The following is a 21,158-nucleotide window of genomic DNA, read 5'->3' on the forward strand; positions in this document are numbered from 1 at the left end:
GGGCGTTTGACTTTGAGAAGTTTATTTTAAAGTTGGACAGTTTCTGAAAAAGTTTAAATTCTTGTAAAAGTGACGGGATGGAGAGGAGGGGGTCGCTAAGAAATAATAAAATGTCATCAGCAAACGCTGCTATCTTATACGCACGATGGGAGATGGTTATGCCAGAAATGTTCGGGTTTAGATCAAGTGTACGTAAAAAAGGTTCCAAGGTAAGGACAAATAGAATTGGTGATAGGGGGCAACCCTGCCTAGTCCCGTTTCCTATGGAGAAGGCGTCCGATAGGCTTCCATTGACTCTGACACATGCCTTAGGTGCGGAGTACAGAGACAGTATTAGAGTGAGTAATCGGTCCGGAATGCCAATGTGTTGAAGGACCTGCCTCATGTAACTCCAATCTAGCCTATCGAACGCCTTCTCGGCGTCGAGGGATAGCATAAAGCCCTTTACTCTATGAGAGGTCATCCAGTGATGGATATTAATAGCTTTAACCGTGTTGTCACGAGCTTCGCGGCCGGGGACGAATCCCACCTGATCTTTGTCAATTAGCATCGGGACCAGGGGTAGCAGTCTATTTGCGATAATTTTGGCGAAAAGTTTGATGTCTACGTTAAGTAGAGAGATGGGTCTGTAGTTAATTACTGAGGTTGGGTCCTTGTTATCCTTTGGTATTACTGATATATGTGCGTCAAGCAATCTGTGATGGGGATAAGGGGGAGAAGCTAACGAGTTAAAGGCTTTCAGCAACGGAGATGATAGAAGGTCTGTGAAGGTTTTGTAATATGGGGCTGTGAAGCCATCTGGGCCTGGGCTTTTTCCTGCTTTTAGCTGAGAAATAGCTAGCTTGAGCTCTTCCTCTGAAAGGGGTTGTTCCAGGTTTTGGGATTGGGAATTGTTAAGAGTTTTAGTGTGGGATTTCTGGAGGAAATCTTGTATGAGGGAGTTCTGGGTGTGAATCGGGATTGAATGACCTAGGTTATAAAGCTGGGTGTAATACTTCTCAAATTGGTTTGCGATGTCTGGGGTTTTGACAAAGGTGTGTCCTTGGGTGTCTTTGATCAAATGTATGGAGGATTTGGCTCTTTTTTCTTGGAGGGCTTTAGCGAGGAATTTACTACTTTTGTTCCCAAACTCGTAAAATAATTTTTGTTGAAGGATAAATTTACGTTTAATTTTGATGTGAAGTTCCTCTAGGAGGAGTTGTCTGTTATGTACTAGTTCAAGGTACGTGAGGTGTGCTCTGGTGCTTTTGTGATTTTTTTCTAAGGAATGGATTTTATTAATAATTGCTTGAGTACGTGCTTGATGCGCTTTCTTCTTTGAAGATTTGAGAGAAATAAGAACTCCTCTTAGTGCACATTTATGGGCTTCCCAAATCGTAATGGGGGAGATGTCATTAGTGGTATTTTCAGAGAAGTATTCTGTAATTTTATTCCTCAAATATTGGATGTCGGGTTCATGAGTGAGAAGCGTTGAGTCTAATCTCCAAAACTTGGTATAAGAGATGTCTCCAGGGATTGAGATTGTCAGGGAAACTGGGTGGTGATCGGAGATTAGCATTGGTTCAATTGTGGCCTTTTTGATCAGGGGTAAGTCTTTTTGGGACAGGAATAGATAGTCTAACCTGGAATATCTTTGGTGAGGAGAAGAGAAAAATGTGAAGTCTTTTGTGGAGGGGTTTAGGGTACGCCAGGTATCGTGTAGGAGTAGTTCTTGGAGGGATTGACGAATTTGTTTGAGGGCTTTATATGGGAGGGATGAAGTGCCTGAGGAGGAGTCTAGGATAGGATACAACGCTACATTAAAGTCCCCCCCCAGGATTGTGATTCCTTGTTGGTTTTCAGCAAGTAAGGAGGAGATCTTCCTAAAAAAAGGTACCTGAGCAGAATTCGGGGAGTAGATGTTAGCTAAGGTGATGGGTTTCTGAGCTAAGAATCCTTTCAGGATAATGTATCGTCCGTCAGGGTCAATAAGGGAGTCAGTACATTTCCAATCAAGGTTTTTAGACATAAGGATTGCTACTCCCTTTGTTTTCCCTAAAGGGTTGGTGGCTAGGTAGGCTGTGGGGTATCGGAAGTTGTTAAGTTTTGGGGTGTTGTGTGAGTGAAAGTGAGTCTCTTGCAGATAAACTATATCCGCCTTCGATTTGTGCATAATTTCAAGGACTTGGCTGCGTTTCTCGGGTAAGTTTAAACCTTTTACGTTCAGGGATACAACCTTAACTTGGAGGGGATTGGAGAGCGTCTGAGGAGGAGTCATCATGAATTTGGATCTGGAAGCTATTCTTGGAGAGAGTTGTGAGAGCGGTCACTTACAGTCAGCTTAGTGTGACCGGATGGCAGAGACCGATGGGGGAAGGGGGCGGGGGGGAGAGAGCTGAAGGGAGGAGGGTGGGACAGAAGGGAAGGGGGAGAGGGGTGGAGTATTTAGGTGGAGGGGGAAAACCGAAGTATAGAGTGTGAAAAACAATCACACCTATCTGAATATACAGATATCGGAGGTGTAGACAGATGAGGCGATCAGCTCGACTCTGTCTGTCTTGTGGGGTGAGCGGTTGGCAAATGATCGAGGTAAACAAAAAATGAAGGAATCATGAGCCGGCCGGCCCGAGAGATATGGGGGAGGGAGATTTGAATGATCTTTCGTGTTAACAAGAGTAAAGGATTTGGAAGTGAGTTTGGGGATATACAGGGAACTAGCCCTTCTGAGACATTTCTGCAGGGTGAGGGCAAGTAACCAATTCGAAGCCACATGGGTAGGAGGTACCATTATATGATTAAAGGGGAGCCTGAGATTAATGAATTGATAAGAGGTGGAGGTGGGGAGATAGTGAATTGCATATATAAAACATCATAGTCATAGTGTATATAAGACATTAAGGTCATAGTGTATATAAAACATTAAAACATTAAAGTCATAGTGATGTAGTGAGATACCCTCCCCCTCCCCTCTTCCTTCCCTCCTCCCTCCATTCTCAACCTTCTTCCCATCTCATAACATTCTCTTTCTTGTCTTATTGATATGCCTATAAACAATCTGTATCGTATGCGTCAAGAGGAGGTTTTGTGATGATCCCTCCCAGGGTGCGGGGTGGAAGTGTGAGAGACGGGGGGAATAGTGCTGACCGCTCCAACCTGCTTGGGAGACAATAGGGCCGGTTCCCGTGGTTGTATTCAAGAATGTTAAGTGCAAGGGGTAATGTGGCCCAAGATATTCCCATACGTCTATTTAGGCGGGCGGACACTATAAAGTTGTTTAGGGACACCTTTCGCACAAGGGTCGAAGCAATTTTATAGGTGTCTATGTATTAAGTTTTTGATGTCAGCCTCCTCATCTTCCTGGGGGCCTTTCTGTTTGATATTACTTCCCTCTTTTTTTTTTTTCCTTTTCCCTCCTATTTTCTTACCTTAAACCCCTTCTTCCCCTCTCTCACAGTCCACACCCCGAAAAGGGGATCCAATAGTGGGGTACGCATTAAGCAGGGTACAGTATGTGTGTGGCGAGACCGTAAAGAATGTATTCTTCTAGGGCTCAACAGCAAAAATCCCTTAAAAGAAAAAGAAAAATGGATGGAGGTATGGCAGTCTCTGTTGTGTGGGTTTGCAAAATACGAAGATGGGTAAGTCCATTTATAAAGGTTAATCGTGTGGTGTAGAGTACATTACCCATCCTTGGTCACGATCATCAGAGGAAAGAGGGTATGTATGCGTCTGGAAGTTCATAATCTCAGGTGGTACCACTGATGTATGTTCGGACCTCCGTTCTTGAGTATCTCGAAATCTGTTGGAAAGAGCAGATGGGGGCAAATAGGGAGTGTGGGCAGGGATAGATGGAGAAAGCGGAAAAATAAGAGAAAGGGCAGGGGGAACGAGGAAAGGTACTGGAGAGTCAGACAAGTCAGGTTGAGGAGTTCTACTCTTGTCTTGGTCGACGATGCACTGGAGAAGCCGTGGGACTCAGGAAGACTTGGCTCCTTAGGCGGTCGGGGGATTCACTGCCGTGTGATGGTACTCTTGGTCGTCTAATGTGTAGATCATCCCTCTCCGGTACTGCATCCATTGAGGTCGATCTTCGTAGCCTTTGGGTGTTAAGAGGTCTGTACCAATCAGGCAGGTCAATGAGCGGTATGTTCATTGCATTGCAGAAATTAACGAGTTCTTCCGGAACCCTCAGGTTAGCTGTGCGACCGTTTACCGAAGCTGATAGGCAGAACGGAAATTTCCATCGGTACTGGATGTTTCTGGATCTTAAGGAGTCTAGCAGAGGCCGCAGATCTCTTCTGCGTTGGAGGGTTATCGGGGAAAGATCCTGGAAGATCTTTATTTCCGTGCCATGGTATAAGAGGGAGCGTCTGTCTCTTGTTCTCCTTAGGACATCTTCCTTTAGTTTGAAATTGACTACACAACAGATGATGTCCCTTGGGGGGTCGGTATCCCTTGGTTTGGGTCGCAGAGCTCTGTGGAGACGTTCAAATTCAATGGGGGTTTCAAGAGGTCTTCCCAAGACGTCATTAAAGATGGCGGTAGTAGCTCTCATGATCTGCGTCTGCTCAATCGACTCGGGTAGGCCCCTCACCCTTAAGTTGTGACGCCGACCCCTGTTGTCGAGATCCTCCAGTTGTCTTTGCATGTCTCTGAATTGGGTATCGTGAGAGTGCATTGTGTCAGTCAGGGAATGAATGGATTCTTCCTGCGCTGCGACATTATCTTCAACCTCTGACACCCTTAAGTTTATAGAGGATATTTCCCCTTTCAGTTCAATTACTGCCATGGCCAGGGAGGCCTTCAGTTCATCCGCAATGGAGCGGAGGTCTGGGAGGGTGACATATGGTAGCGGAGGAGGGGTAGTCGCTGGGGCTAGTGTGTCCATGGCTGAGGGTGTGATGCCTTGGGGTGCAGGTATTGCTTGCTCTCTTGTAGTGGAGCGAGTGTGGGTTCCCCGGGCCGCGTCCGCATAGGCCTGACTTTGAGCCGGGGCCTCGCGTGATATCTGCGGCTGACGGAATAGGTCCGGTATGCTGCGGGTGCGACCCGGCGTCAGATCTCTCGGCGAGCGGGATCGGGAGGGAGAGGAGTGTGTGCTGGATCTACTCATCCTTCCTAGGTGTGCGGGAGATGAAAGATCGCTCTTCTTAAGGCTGATTTCTCTCGAGCTGGCCGGGAGCTAGGAGATTAGGCGGCCATCCACGATCAGCGCCAAGCCACGCCCCCCGACCAATTTTCATTTAATGTGTATGCAGAATGTCCGCAAAAAATCGAATACGAAAGACCGCGCATGATCTGAAGTTGCTGACAACCCAAAAGTCTAGGAACAAATGTCCCAAGAAAAAAAAAAAAATTGGACTAGAAATTTTGTAAACATTATGCACTGTCAACTAAAAACGGTAATGAAGGCTGAGCAAGAAAGAGAAAAATTGGAGGATATTTCCTCCGATTTTCATCTAGTGTGTATGAGCCTTTACCTCTTGCTGACCTGAGCAAGTCCTGAGCAAGTCCAAAGAGCTGCTTTGCCTCCAGTGCCCTAAATTATGAGCCAATGACGAAGTGAAAAAAAAAAAAAAAAAAACATCTTCTCAGATCCTGTTTTTGTACAATATGGTATGGCATTGTATAATCATTGATGGCTTGCTGCTGCTGGGGCAGCCTCTGCAGTATGGCCAGTGTTATGTTCTATCACACGTGGGTGTCACTGATGAAGTGGTGTTGGTGCTGCATTTCTGCAAGGCAAGTCATGGCCAGGTATGACCACCTAAAGTCAACAATACTTTTAGCCTGATGAACAGCCTTCTGGAACCCAGGGTACTTTATGTTGAACCAATGCTTCACCAGGTTGGGGAAATGTGCCAGGCAAGGTACATGTGTGGTTCTTCCTAGGTGAAGTGTAGCTAGCAAGCAAGCTGGTGTCATTGGGCAATTTATGTGCAGCTAGGCAAGGTTATGTGTGACAATGGGGTTTATTTACTATTACTAAAGGTAAATCCACTGTGCACTTCCAAGTGCAATGCAAGTGCACTTGGAAGTGCAGTCGCTAGACTTTGGCTTGGATTATTAGGCTTTAGGTTGTCATACTTTGTTACTGCATAGTCCTTCAATATAAGAATTTCAATTGCTGGACACTTAAGATTTATGAACACTTGGGTTGGATAAGTTGTGGATATACAATATCTCACAAAAGTGAGTACACCCCTCTTACCTCTTGTAAATATTTTATTATATCTTTTCATGTGACAACACTGAAGAAATGACACTTTGCTACAATGTAAAGTAGTGAGTGTACAGCTTGTATAACAGTGTAAATTTGCTATCCCCTCAAAATAACTCAACACAACAAGCCATTCGTGTAATTTCTTCAGTGTTGTCACATGAAAAAATATAATAAAATATTTACAAAAATGTGAGGGGTGTACTCATTTTTGTGAGATACTGTATATTGTTTGAGATACATTTTGCATTACATTTCCCTTATAGTTACATACAGTTACATAGTTAGTTTGGTTGAAAAAAGACACAAGTCCATCTAGTTCAACCAATAAAAGGGGAGGGGGAGGTGATCATACAATCCCATATACACAATCCTATACCCACAGTTGATCCTGGGGAAGGCAAAAAACCCAGCAAAGCATGATCCAAATTGCTCAAGCAGGGGAAAAAAATCCTTTCTAATCCCCCAAGAGGCAATTCGATATTCCCAGTATCAACGTTACCTATAAATGTTAGTATCCAGTAATATTATGTACATTTAGGAAATAATCCTAGCTGGACAGAACCAGCTCTTGAGGTAGTCTTTTCCACATTTTCACAGCTCTTACTGTGAAGAAACCTTTCCATATTTGGGGATTAAACCTCTTTTTCTCCAAACATAAAATGTGCCCCCTGGTTCTCTCTCTTATACAGTGTATTATTTTTGTTGTTAGTATAGATTTTAACACTATTAGCATTTTATCAAGGATTTTATGGTGTATAGTTGCTTTTACATGGGATTACACCTGCATATAGTGTTGACAAAGTGTATTAATTCAAAAATACATATATTATTACAACGTACAGTGTAGAAGCTAACTCTCCCTACACAGACTGTAAACTCTTCCTCAACTTCTCCAGCAAATACTGACAAATGGTTGCTGGAAACCCACAGCTGAAAGGTCAGGCAGGACATTCTGGGTCCTTTAACATTTGGTCCAGCAAAATCCATCAGAAATTTTTTGGAAATACAAACCTCATCTCCACTTAAAGACTTTAGCATTTTGAAAAAACAATCATTAAAGCTAAAAATTTAGAGTACTGAACAGGAAGATTATGAGTCTTGTATATATTTTTTACATACACATATGTAAAGTAAACTTTGAAAAATTGTATCACCACACACAAGCAAATGTTTCATTTGTTTCTTTCAAAGAATTAAAAAATAATATACAGAAATGCTTTATCATATTACTTTAATTTGCTTCTTTATAAATATTTATTGAGATCACTGTTAGTGCCGGTTCACACTACTCCGATTTGTCAGACGACTTGGTCGCCTGACAAGTAGCTCCCAATGCTGTGCAATGGAACCGTTCTAATCAGAGCAACTTAGAAAAAGGCTCCGACTTAGAAAAAGGTTCCTGCACTATTTTTTGGCGAAGTCGGAGCGACTTGCATTGACTTCTATTATGAGAAGTCGTTTGTAAGCCGCGATGAAGTCGCACTGCACGGGCGACTTCAAAATGGCCCGAAGTCGGGGCGACTTTGAGTCAGATTAGTGTGAACCGTCTCTTAGGCCAATGGCAAGAGTAGACGTAATAAAATGTAGTACTTGTTTCTCAATATTGCCAGGGGAAGGAGACACACAAAATTCTCAAGTGGAAGTAAGAAGGCAAGTGTACATTTGTTACAACCCAACTAGTTAAAATTGATTTGGGTAATGATGTATGTATCCTGAGCTCCACTTGCCCCTCTCCGGGCCCAGGACAAACGTCCGCTCTCCTCCCCTCCTTCTTGCTGTCCCGGAAAGCGGCGTGTTTTACCTTACTTCCTGGTGAGTCTGGCCAGAAAAGAATGTATTGTAATGCTGAGTACAGGGGAGACATCCAGGATCCTATAGACCTATATAGACGTCTCATTAAAGAGAATATGTCACCAAAACATCATCACATAGGGGACTTTATGAAAAAAAAAAGTAAAACATGTAAGTTATACCCAACCACATAAAATTCCCCCCGGAATTTTTTATGAGGCCCCCCCCCCACCCTCTACATACTTACAAACGTAAATGCCTGCGTCAGGGGCGCCTAAGCATAAAAAGGTCAGTTGCGATACACGCCAGAGTGAGAACAATATTTCTAGCACCAGATCTACTCCATAATGCTAAACTGATGACCTATAGGGGGCTTTTAAAGTGCCACCTATGGAAAATAAAGGGGACTGAAGTTTGTCGCCATTTCACACTTGCACGCAAATTTAGGGTTTGTCATGTTGAGCATCGATTTACTCAGTGCTACCTCGTCTTTTAGGTGTTGCCAAAAAAATGGGTAATTTATTACACTTGTGTGCCCTAAAATAACTTTAGTGTATTTTTTACTGAAATTTTGCTTTTCCTAGACCTTTGCGTTAATACCATGTTACAAAAAAATTGGAACTACCGCTGCTTTATTTCCTAGGGTGTCTGTTTCAGAAAATGTTTAATGTTTGGTTGGTTTTATGTAATCTTCTACACCATTTTTTATCTCTTCTACTTCAGATTCAATGAACACATCATCCACAGAGCCACCTACTGCTTCAACAACAGATGAACAGTCCACAGAATCTTCTACACTATTTGATACCTCTTCTACTTCAGATTCAATGTCCACATCATCTCCAGAGACATCTATTGCTTCAACAACAGAAGAACAATCCACAGAATCTTCTACACTGTTTGTTACCTCTTCTACTTCAGATTCAATGTCCACATCATCTCCAGAGACATCTATTGCTTCAACAACAGAAGAACAATCCACAGAATCTTCTACACTGTTTGTTACCTCTTCTACTTCAGATTCAATGTCCACATCATCTCCAGAGACATCTATTGCTTCAACAACAGAAGAACAATCCACAGAATCTTCTACACTATTTGTTACCTCTTCTACTTCCGATTCAATGTCCACATCATCTCCAGAGACATCTATTGCTTCAACAACAGATGAACAGTCCACAGAATCTTCTACACTATTTGTTACCTCTTCTACTTCAGATTCATTGTCCACATCATCTCCAGAGACATCTATTGCTTCAACAACAGATGAACAGTCCACAGAATCTTCTACACTATTTGTTACCTCTTCTGCTTCAGATTCAATGTCCACATCATCCACAGAGCCATCTACTGCTTCAACAACAGAAGAACAATCCACAGAATCGTCTACACTGTTTGTTACCTCTACTACTTCAGATTCATTGTCCACATCAACTACAGAGACATCTATTGCTCCAACAACAGAAGGACAATCCACAGAATCTTCTACACTACTTGTGACCTCTTCTACTTCAGATTCATTGTCCACATCATCTACAGAGACATCTATTGCTCCAACAACAGTAGAACAATCCACAGAATCTTCTACACCATTTGTTACCTCTTCTACTTCAGATTCATTGTCCACATCATCTACAGAGACATCTATTGCTCCAACAACAGTAGAACAATCCACAGAATCGTCTACACTATTTGTTATCTCTTCTACTTCAGATTCATTGTCCACATCATCTACAGAGACATCTATTGCTCCAACAACAGTAGAACAATCCACAGAATCGTCTACACTATTTGTTATCTCTTCTACTTTAGATTCATTGTCTACATCATCTACAGAGACATCTATTGCTCCAACAACAGTAGAACAATCCACAGAACCGTCTACACTATTTGTTATCTCTTCTACTTCAGATTCATTGTCCACATCATCTGCAGAGACATCTATTGCTCCAACAACAGTAGAACAATCCACAGAATCGTCTACACTATTTGTTATCTCTTCTACTTCAGATTCATTGTCCACATCATCTGCAGAGACATCTATTGCTCCAACAACAGTAGAACAATCCACAGAATCGTCTACACTATTTGTTATCTCTTCTACTTCAGATTCATTGTCCACATCATCTACAGAGACATCTATTGCTCCAACAACAGTAGAACAATCCACAGAATCGTCTACTCTATTTGTTATCTCTTCTACTTCAGATTCATTGTCCACATCATCTACAGAGACATCTATTGCTCCAACAACAGTAGAACAATCCACAGAATCGTCTACACTATTTGTTATCTCTTCTACTTCAGATTCATTGTCCACATCATCTACAGAGACATCTATTGCTCCAACAACAGTAGAACAATCCACAGAATCGTCTACACTATTTGTTATCTCTTCTACTTCAGATTCATTGTCCACATCATCTACAGAGACATCTATTGCTCCAACAACAGTAGAACAATCCACAGAATCTTCTACACCATTTGTTACCTCTTCTACTTTGGATTCATTTTCCACATCATCTACAGAGACATCTATTACTCCATCATTAGGACAGCAATCCTCACAACCCTCTACATTAATTGTTTCCTCTTCTACTTTCAATCCACCATCTACATCTACATCATCCAAAGAAACATCTGTTACGCTATCATTAGGACAGCAATCTTCAGAGTCTTCTACAACATTTGATATCTTTTCTACTGAAAATCCATCCTCTACATCATCCTTAGAGACATCTATTGCTGTATCAACAACACAACTGTCTCCAGAATCTTCTAAAGTGGCTGTTTCTTCCTCTACTTCTGATACATCATCTGCAACTACTACAACCAAAGTACCTACTTCAGTAAGCACAATGTCTCCTACTGTACCAGGTAAGTCCTCAATTATATTGCCGTTACTGTATATCTGCTTTTTACTGAATTTATTTTTCATTTCATGGGTACATTTATTGTTTAGAATATCGTATATTCATTATCAGAATATCATTGTAAAATAATAACCAGAAGAACTTAGAAAAATCCCAGGAGCAGGGGGTACTGCGCTCACATGTATGATCTTATGACCTAGCACGCATGGGTGTCTTTACTGCAACATCTGCTTATACAGGTGTTATCTTTATAATTCATTTCCAAACGATATGCTTACAAAACTCAGTGCCGTTATCGTACTTCTTCCCCAAAGATATTAAATAAAAGTATAGAGATGTTTGTAACAGGTTTCTCTCTGAGTGGTGGCCATAGCCGAAGAGAAGAAGAGAAGCTGTTGCATCAGTTAGATGCATATGAGGGATAGATAAGATGTGTAAACAGGGGACACAATGGCAGATGAGTAGTTTCCAAGTTGTATACTCCTACTAAAGCTGGCCATAGATGGTGTGATTTTCTTTCCCCGGATCAGTATTGATAGAGGAATTCCTCCCGCAGAGCTATTGCATTCTCCCAGCAGCTTTGGGGGGCAGCCAGTGTTGCCAACCATCAGTATTTTTACTGGCAGCCAGTAAAAAATGGGCACCTTTCTCCTGCTAGTAAGTGCCAGTGGCAGGAAAAGGTTGCCAGTAAAAAAGATGGCTGTAACACTCGGCTGGAAATTGCTCATGCACAGTTTCAGGCTAAAGCCGGTGTTCTATCGAATAATGCCTCCCACCGAAAAATCAGACGAACTGCACCTGCGCAGTACATAACGTCACTCCAGCTGATATAGTGATCAGCTGACGTGACAATGACACTGCACGGTTTCTCTGAGGCATTATCCAGGAAGAGGCAAACCGCGGAACGCGCGGAGTGTGTAGAATCTAAATGTCAGATTTGGTCTCTCTCTCTGCGCAAGCGTGCAACGGAAAAACTATTCTTATTGAGCGGATTATTCATATTTGATATTCTCATTGGGTGGGTGGAAATTGCGGGAATATGGTCGTGAGTACAGTACATGTACACACAGCTCTAAAGGGGGGACACATAGAAGTATATCTGGACACCTGATGTAAAGGGGCACTCTGATGTAAAGGGGCACTCTGATGGGGATACTGATGTAAAGGGGCACTGTGATGTAAAGGGGGACACTGGTGTAAAGGGGCACTCTAATGGGGACACTGATGTAAAGGGGCACTCTGATGAGGACTCTAATAAAAAGGGGCACACTGATGTAAGGGGGAATTTGATAGGGACACTGATGTAAATGGGCACTCTGATGGGGACACTGATGTAAAGGGGCACTGTGATGTAGAGGCAGCACTCTGCTGGGGACTCTGATATAAAGGGGCACTCTGATGGGGATACTGATGTAAAGGGGCACTCTGATGGGGACACTGATGTAAAGGGGCACTCTGATGTAAGGGGGAACTCTGATGGGGACTCTGATGTTAAAGGGGAACTCTGGTGGGGACACTGATGTAAAGGGGCACTCTGATGGGGGCTCTGATTAAAAGGGGCACTCTGATAGGGACTCTGATGTAAAGGGGCAATCTGATGGGGACACTGATGTAAAGGAGCACTCTGATGTAAAGGGACACTCTGATGGGGACTCTGATGTAAAGGGGCACTCTGATGGGGACACTGATGTAAAGGAGCACTCTGATGTAAGGGGACACTCTGATGGGGACACTGATTTAAAGGAGCACTCTGATGTAAGGGGGCACTCTGATGGGGACTCTGATGTAAAGGGCCACTCTGATGGGGACACTGATGTAAGGGGGACTCTGATGGGAACACTGATGTAAAGGAGCACTCTGATGGGGACTCTGATGGGGATTGGAGCTGGGGGGGATTAGGCAGCTGTACATCCTGTAAGGAACTTGCTGGGAGTTGTAGTCCAGGTAAATATGGAGATTCTTGTCGATTTAAATAAACTTGCAATTTCATTTTTTTATTTTGTTTCCATGCATTGATTAGCAGTCTTACACATGAATTACTTTTGCAAGATCAACTGTGGGAATTATGAAGAATCTTGGTGATCATCTCAGGCCTAAGAAGGAATCTGCATTAGCCCCTTGAACCTGGCTACAATATCGTAAAGATAAGGATCCAACTCCCTATCACTGTCCCTCTATCACACTGCCTCTTATGCTGTCCCTTATTCCAGGGCCGTCTTTTCCAATGGGCATGCCCGGCGGTTGCCTGGGGGCCCCACTTGCCAAGGGGCCCCACATGGATGGTGGCAAACTGGCAATTACTGTCCCTGGTGGTCTAGGCCCCCCCCCCCGTTGTCTGCCGGCCCGGGCCCCCCTTTTGTTGTCCGCCGGTGGTCGTGGTGGCTCGAGTCTGCACTGCACAGACACTGGTCGCTAAGGCCAGCCCGATTGGCATCTAGCAACCAGTGACGTTAGCAGAGCAGACCCATGATGCACAGCACCACAGCGGAGGACTCGGAGGAGGATCCTCCTCCTCGTCGGCTCGTCCTCCTCTCCTCTCCGTCGGTCTCCACGCCTAGAAGACTGGCTCCGCCTCCGCCTGCTCCACTCACCTTCCCCCATGTGCTGCCGTTGTGAAAAAGGTAAGGCAGCCAGCCCAGCTGCCAGGCTGCTTGATATTCTTTTTTTAACTCTCTCTCTCCATGGCATGATGATGATCTACACAAGAGACAACTATCTGTCCTGGAGGATATACCTTACTATATATTGGTCCCTGTAATATGTATATAGTAAGGTATATATCCTCCAGGTAGTAGTTGTACAGTACTCTCTTGTATAGTGTTCCCTGTAATGTGTATATAGTCTATATACATATTACAGGGAACACTATATACTACAAGAGAGTACAACTACTACCTGGAGTATATACCTTACTATATACATATTACAGGGACCAGTATATACTACAAGAGAGTACAACTACTGCCTGGAGTATATACCTTACTATATACATATTACAGGGACCAATATATACTACAAGAGACAACTACCTGGAGGATATACCTTACTATATACATATTACATGGAACACTATATACTACAAGAGACTCTATAGTATATATAGTATAGTATAATAGTATATATTTGTCCCTGTAATATGTATATAGTAAGGTATATACTCCAGGTAGTAGTTGTACCTTCTTGTAGTATATAGTGTTCCCTGTAATGTGTATTCTCGTTGGTGATTGCGTAGGCAGGGGGCCCCAGTGCACTGCATTGCCCAGGGGCCTATAAGGCTCTTAAAGTGGAGTTCCACCCTAATTTTATACTTACCTCCATCTTCTCGCTCCGGGTCTCCTGAAAAAGGAATGGATAATCGGATTTTTTTTTTTTTTTACTTACCTCGTAGCGAAGAAAAAATACTTACCTTACTTCCTTCTTCCTCCTTCCTCGGCCGTGGCCCGTCGTCACTTCCTGGCTCTGCAATGATTCCTGGGAGCTGAACGTCATAGCTCCCAGGAATCATTGCGCCTGCACCGGCCCCGACGTCAGTTCCGGGGCGCGCGCGTCATCCCCTTCTAAACAGCTTCTGGGCATGCCCAAAAGCTGTGGAGGGATGACGCGCGCGACCCGGAAGTGACGTCGGGGCCGGCGCAGGGCATCGTGGGACCGAAAAAGGTGGAAGAGGACCCCGAAGAGGATCTCGCTGGCTTCAAGCTGCCCACATCTGAGATGGCAGCGCTGGACAAGACGTTTTCAAGATAAGTATTTGTCCTAACAGGTAAGTGCAACCCGGGACAGATCAGGGGCTAGCCATTGTGGAATGCACTAGCCCTGACTGTCCCGGGGGTATTTAACCACTTAAGCCCCGGAAGATTTTACCCCCTTCCTGACCAGGGGGTATTTTGCGATTCGGCACTGCGTGACTTTAACGGACAATTGCGCGGTCGTGCGACGCTGTACCTAAACGAATTTGACGTCCTTTTTTTCCCACAAACAGAGCTTTCTTTTGGTGGTATTTGATCACCTGTGCGATTTTTTGATCATGCGCTATAAACAAAAAAAGAGCGTAAATTTTGCAAAAATAACAATATTTTTCACATTTTTTTATATGAAATTCCCCCCAAAAAAAAAGTAAAAATCAAAATTTTTTAAAATTTTCGGCCAATTTGTTTTATGCTACATATGTTTGGTAAAAAAAATCACAAAAAGCGTATTTTGATTGGTTTGCGCAAAAGTTATCGCGTTTACTAACAAAGGGAAAGATTTTTGTCATTTTTGTTGTTTTTTTTTTTAACGCGTAATGGCGGCGATCTGCGATTTTTTTTGCGGTACTGCAACATTGGGGCAGACAGATCGGACCCTTGACTGACATTTGTGACACTTTTGGGGTTACCAGTGACATTTCTACAGTAATCAGTGCTATACATATGCACTGTTACTGTAAAAATACACTGGTTGTGAAGGGGTTAACTTTATTTGGAAGGGAGGGGCTGTGTGTATCCCTAGGGGTGTGCTTTCTACTGTGATTGGCTGTGGCTTGAGCTGTAAGGACACTGATCAACGGATCTACATACTAGATCCGTTTTATCAGTGTCTTTACAGCGAGGAGAATGACAGGCAGCTTGTTTACACAAGCTGCCTGACATTCTCCCTCTCCCCCGCCGATCGCCGAGTGACCGGCGGACATCGGGTCCGCTGGTCACACGCGCGGGGGGGTCCGTGACCACGCGGGAGCGGGAGCGCGCCTCCGGGGGCGCGCGCTCGCTCCCTAGACCCTCACAAGCTAGTGACGTAGCCCTACGTCACTTTGCCTGTGAGGGGCTGACTGCCGACGTAGATCGGCGTTAGGCAGTCGGCAAGTGGTTAAAAAAAAAAAAAAAAATTCCAGGGTGGAACTCCGCTTTAAGATGGCACTGCCTTATTCCCTCACTCTGTGGGTCCATCTCTCTCAATCTCTGGGTGACAGAGAGGGATAGAGAGTGACAGAGATAGAGACAGTGGAGTCGCACTCTGTCACTCTCTGCGGCAGTAAATGCATAACACTGTGCCTCCATTACTCCCACACTGTGTATCACAGAGAGCGTGTCCGTGAAATGACACTGTGCGTGTCGCAGAGTGCGTCTGTTTCCATCATAATGTCTAAGCCCCATTCTGTGACACCGTGACAGAGAGAGAGCGACACAAACTCTTTGTACTACTCATCCTCTCACAATCTCTGTCACTGCACCATACATTCCCAGTAAGACACAGACACTGTCTGCGACACTCATCCACTCTGTCACCCATTCTTATATCCTTTGTGTCACTTAACCTGTCTCACACTATGTGAGAGAGAGACGCACACGGACTCACACTATGTGAGAGATTGTCTTTCACAGAGATTGTGAGATGGAGTGTCACTCTCTCGATGTCACAGACAGTGTGAATCCTCTCCATTGAATAAAAGGTACTACAGGGAAGAAAGGAGAGGGGGAGTCCTTTTGTGTGGGAAATATGTATTGATGTATTAGTTGCCAGCGATATTTCTGTTGCCACGGCCAGTTGTCCCACTTCCTGGTTTGAGTCCCACAACCACTGCTGGGATCCCGTCCATGGCTCCCACTTCCCTCAATGAGCATCTTTAAAAACAGAATAGAACCCATGTGATTTTAAATTCAACATGGGGTGTACCTTTACTCTTTCCAAATAAAACATGTGGGTTCTATTCCATTTTCAAAGATGCTCATTGGGGGAGTGGGTGCCATGTACGGGATCCCAACAGTGATTGTGGGGCTCAAACCAGGAACTGGGACAACTGGTCATGGCTAGAGTTGAGCGGACACCTGGATGTCCGTGTTCGGCGGGTTCGGCCGAACTTGAAAAAAAAGTCCGGGTCCGTGTCCCGGACTTTTTCCGAACTCTACCCGGACACTGATTGAAGTCAATGGGGACCCGAACTTCAAGTGCTCTGCAAACAAATGTGGATAGGGAAATAACTTAAAACAACAAAAAAAAAAAAAAAGAAAAACAAAACAATGTTCTTCATCTGTGAAGGACGAGGCTCATATGGAGTAGGAGGGAGGTTGAGGTGGTGGTGGATGTGGCGGTGTCATAGGCGTGCGCACAGGGTGTGCCTGGGCACACCCTAATCACCTAGGGCACATTAGCATTATCGCTCTGTTTGCCAGTGAGGAGATGGGAAAGATCTCCCTCGGACCTGCTCTGCCATAAGAGAAGTGCCACACACTTCTATTTCACTTTGCCAGCAGGGAGAGTAATGTACCGGGGCCATATACATGTAGGCAAACACATGCATGTGTATTTAAACTTTGGGGTGCACACCCTAATGCAATAGGCTGCGCACACCTATGGTCGGTGTAGGTGGAAGCAGCGGGGGAGGAGGACGCTAACACTGCTTTTTTTCAGTCATTTTAAATGAGGGTACACCCCAAAATAGTGAGAACAATCAAAAATAGAACAATGGCTGGGTAAGGTCGGTATCCATCTCTATTCTGCACAAGGTACGGAAAAGTCCTGTGGGATCCATGCCTGGTTCATTTTAATGAACGTGAGCTTGTCCACATTGTCTCTGGACAGGCGGCTGCGCTTGTCTGTGATAACGCCCCCAGCCGTGCTAAATACACATTCAGATAATACACTGGCTGCAATTTATGATCTTGCCCTAGAAAGGTGTTTATTGAATAGCGGAACAAAACAACAACAGTATCGCACGGGTGTATCTCACAGTCAAATATGCAAACTATGCCGCAATTTAATTTGTTTTACCCCAAAAGGGTGTATATTGAATAGCGGAATAGAAAAACGTACAAACACAGACTAGGCCCCGATTAAAATTTTTTGTACCCTAAAGGGAAGATGAGGAAGAGGAGTAGGAGGAGTTGGGAACAGGAGGCAAACTGAAGCGCCCTGCAATCCTTGGCGGTGGAAGGAGATGCGCCAAACAAATAGAAAAGGTGTATCTCACACGTACCGATACAGACTATGCCGTAATTTAATTTTTTACACTCCAAAAGGGTGTATATTGAATAGCGGAATAGGAAAAATTTTATAAAACGGTGTATCTCACACGTACAAACACAGACTAGGCCCCGATTACAATTTTTTGTACCCTAAAGGCAGGATGAGGAAGAGGAGTAGGAGGAGTTGGGAACAGGAGGCAAACTGAAGCACCCTGCAATCCTCGGCGGTGGAAGGAGATGCGCCAAACAAATTTAAAAAGGTGTATTTCACATGTACCGATACAGACTATGCCGTAATTTAATTTTTTACACTCAAACAGGGTGTATATTGAATAGCGGAATAGGAAAAATTTTACAAAACGGTGGTGTATCTCACACGTGCAAACACAGACTAGGCCCCGATTACAATTTTTTGTACCCTAAAGGCAGGATGAGGATGAGGAGTAGGAGGAGGTCCGAACAGGAGGCACACTGAATCACCCTGCAATCCTCGGCAGTATGAGATGCGCCCCAAAAATTAAATTGCACTCTGAAAATATGATATCAAAAGGTGTATGTATCTCACACCTACAGACCCAGACTAGGCCCAAATTACTATTTTTTGTACCCGCAAAGGCAGGATGAGGAGTGGGAGGAGTTCGGAACAGGCAGGAGGCACACTGAAGCACCCTGCAATCCTCGGCGGTATGAGATGCGGCCCAAAAATTGGAAAGGTGTATCTCACACGTACCGATACAGACTATCCCGCAATTTAATTGTTTTTACCCCAAAGGTGTAGATTGAATAGCGGAATAGAAAACATGATATAAAATTGGTGATTTTTCAATAGCACATGTGAACAGCAGTGTCTTATATCAGTCAGCTCTGCTGCAGGCTATGGAGGGAAAAAAAAAAGAAAATTCTTCTTTTAAGTTTGTAATTTTTAAATAGATTAGTACAGACTATGCCACAATTTAATTTTTTTAACCCAAAAGGGTGTATATTATATAATGGAATAGAAAAAAGTGTATACATGTTTAAAACAACAACACAAAAAATCGGGTATGATGGCGCTCCCGGACAAAATGACATGAAAAGAAAGAAAAAACTTGGATGCTGCTCGGGATCTGGATAATGAACTTGTTTATTAAAATCAATAAAATAGGCTCCTGGTCAAGGAAAAACCAATGGTGTGCCAGGGAAGTAATAATGAGCATGTAGACATGGTACCAAAGGGAATAACTCAAAAAGCAAGGAGGACCCAGAGGCAGGAAAACAACGCCTTACCACCAGTAAGGTCTGGACAGTGTGTCACCTGTGGATGGGCTGACCGACAGCCTCGATCGGATCGGGAGCCTTCGCTGCGGGTGAGTCTCCGGATGGGGCGATGCCTGGGGTGAGGAGAGGTGGATGGAGGGGTGGTATCCTCAAACCCCGACCTACAGCGCCGGTGGTGGTGCGCGCCCCGAGGTGGCAGCGGCCGCTGCTCGTCAGTCCCTGCTGACGCGGCGCCGGGAGATGGCGCCGCTCCAATTGTGGCATTCCCCAATAGCTCCGCCAGGTGACCCTTTGGTGATGCAAGAGCCGGGTCGTTGGTGAGCCACCTCCACACTTCCGGCTACATCGTGGGTCCAGCCCCTGGTGCGCATGTCGGCGCTAGGCACCTGGTGACGTCATCTCCCGGCGCCGCGTCAGCAGGGACTGACGAGCAGCGGCCGCTGCCACCTCGGGCGCGCACCACCACCGGAGCTGTAGGTCGGGGTTTGAGGATACCACCCCTCCATCCACCTCTCCTCACCCCAGGCATCGCCCCATCCGGAGACTCACCCGCAGCGAAGGCTCCCGATCCGATCGAGGCTGTCGGTCAGCCCATCCACAGGTGACACACTGTCCAGACCTTACTGGTGGTAAGGCGTTGTTTTCCTGCCTTTGGGTCCTCCTTGCTTTTTGAGTTATTCCCTTTGGTACCATGTCTACATGCTCATTATTACTTCCCTGGCACACCATTGGTTTTTTCCTTGACCAGGAGCCTATTTTATTGATTTTAATAAACAAGTTCATTATCCAGATCCCGAGCAGCATCCAAGTTTTTTCTTTCTTTTCATGTCATTTTGTCCGGGAGCGCCATCATACCCGATTTTTTTGTGTTGTTATTCTCTCCACCCAGTTGGAATCTGGGTTAGGGTAGGCAGCAGCCCAGACTTGGACGTGACATTTAAGGTGGACCCCCTTGGGACATTGTCCGACCCCATCATCCCAGCCCCGCCGTCTGATCACCGCAACCACAGCGCCAGGATTTTTTGTTTATACTTATACATGTTTAAATCATTCAATAATAGCACATGTGAACACAGCAGTGTATTATCACAGTCAGCAGCACTGAAGGAAAAACGTTGCACACAACTGACTGATAAAAAATACTTTTTTCTCCCTCCTCCTCAGCGGGCAAAAAGATTGTGTTCACACCACCCCACACACATCAAAATCGATGTGGACCACTGACCCTGCCTATCTCCAGCCTCGCCCTAAAATGATCGATAAGATCGGTCACTGCCGGCACTGCAAACCCCCCACACAGCAAAATCAATTGTAGAACACTGACCCTGCCTATCTCCAGCCTGGCCCTAAAATGATCGATAAGATCGGTCACTGCCGGCACTGCAAACCCCCCCCCACACAGCAAAATTGATTGTAGAACACTGACCCTGCCTATCTCCAGCCTCGCCCTAAAATGCCCTAATATCTCGCCCTGCCTGCACTCCGACCTGTCCCTGAATTCTTTTCGGACACAATATAATTTTTGACTGTCCGTCCCTAATCAGCAGCCAGCACGTATGATGTGTGCTCTGTCCCTGTACTACAGCAGAATGACGCAGCGGCGCTCGGTCTCGAACTTATAAAGACTTGGTCACATGCTTCAGATGGCCAATCACAGCTACTAATACATTTGTAGGCATGGCTGGGGATGGGTTAAGGCACACCAGTTAAACGCTTGTTGATTGGCTGTTGAAAGCCCGCCATTAAAAGCGCACCAATACATACAAACCCGGAAATAAAATGACCGAACACGGATTTTAAACCCGAACACACAGTAAAGTTTTCGGGTAACAAAAATCCAATTATTCGGCACGAACACGAATAATACAGTCTGTGTTCGCTCAACACTAGTCGTGGCAACTGAAATATTGCTGGAAACCAATACATATTTCCCACACAAAAGGATCCTCCTCTCCTTTCTTCCCTGTAGTACCTTTTATTCAATGGAGAGGATTCACACTGTATGTAACATTGAGAGAGTGACACTCCATCTCACAATCTCTGTGAAAGACAATCTCTCACATAATGTGAGTCAGTGTGTGTCTCTCTCTCACA

This window comes from Pelophylax lessonae (assembly GCF_965119305.1).
Source record: "Pelophylax lessonae genome assembly, chromosome: 4".
Taxonomy (NCBI): Eukaryota; Metazoa; Chordata; class Amphibia; order Anura; family Ranidae; genus Pelophylax; species Pelophylax lessonae.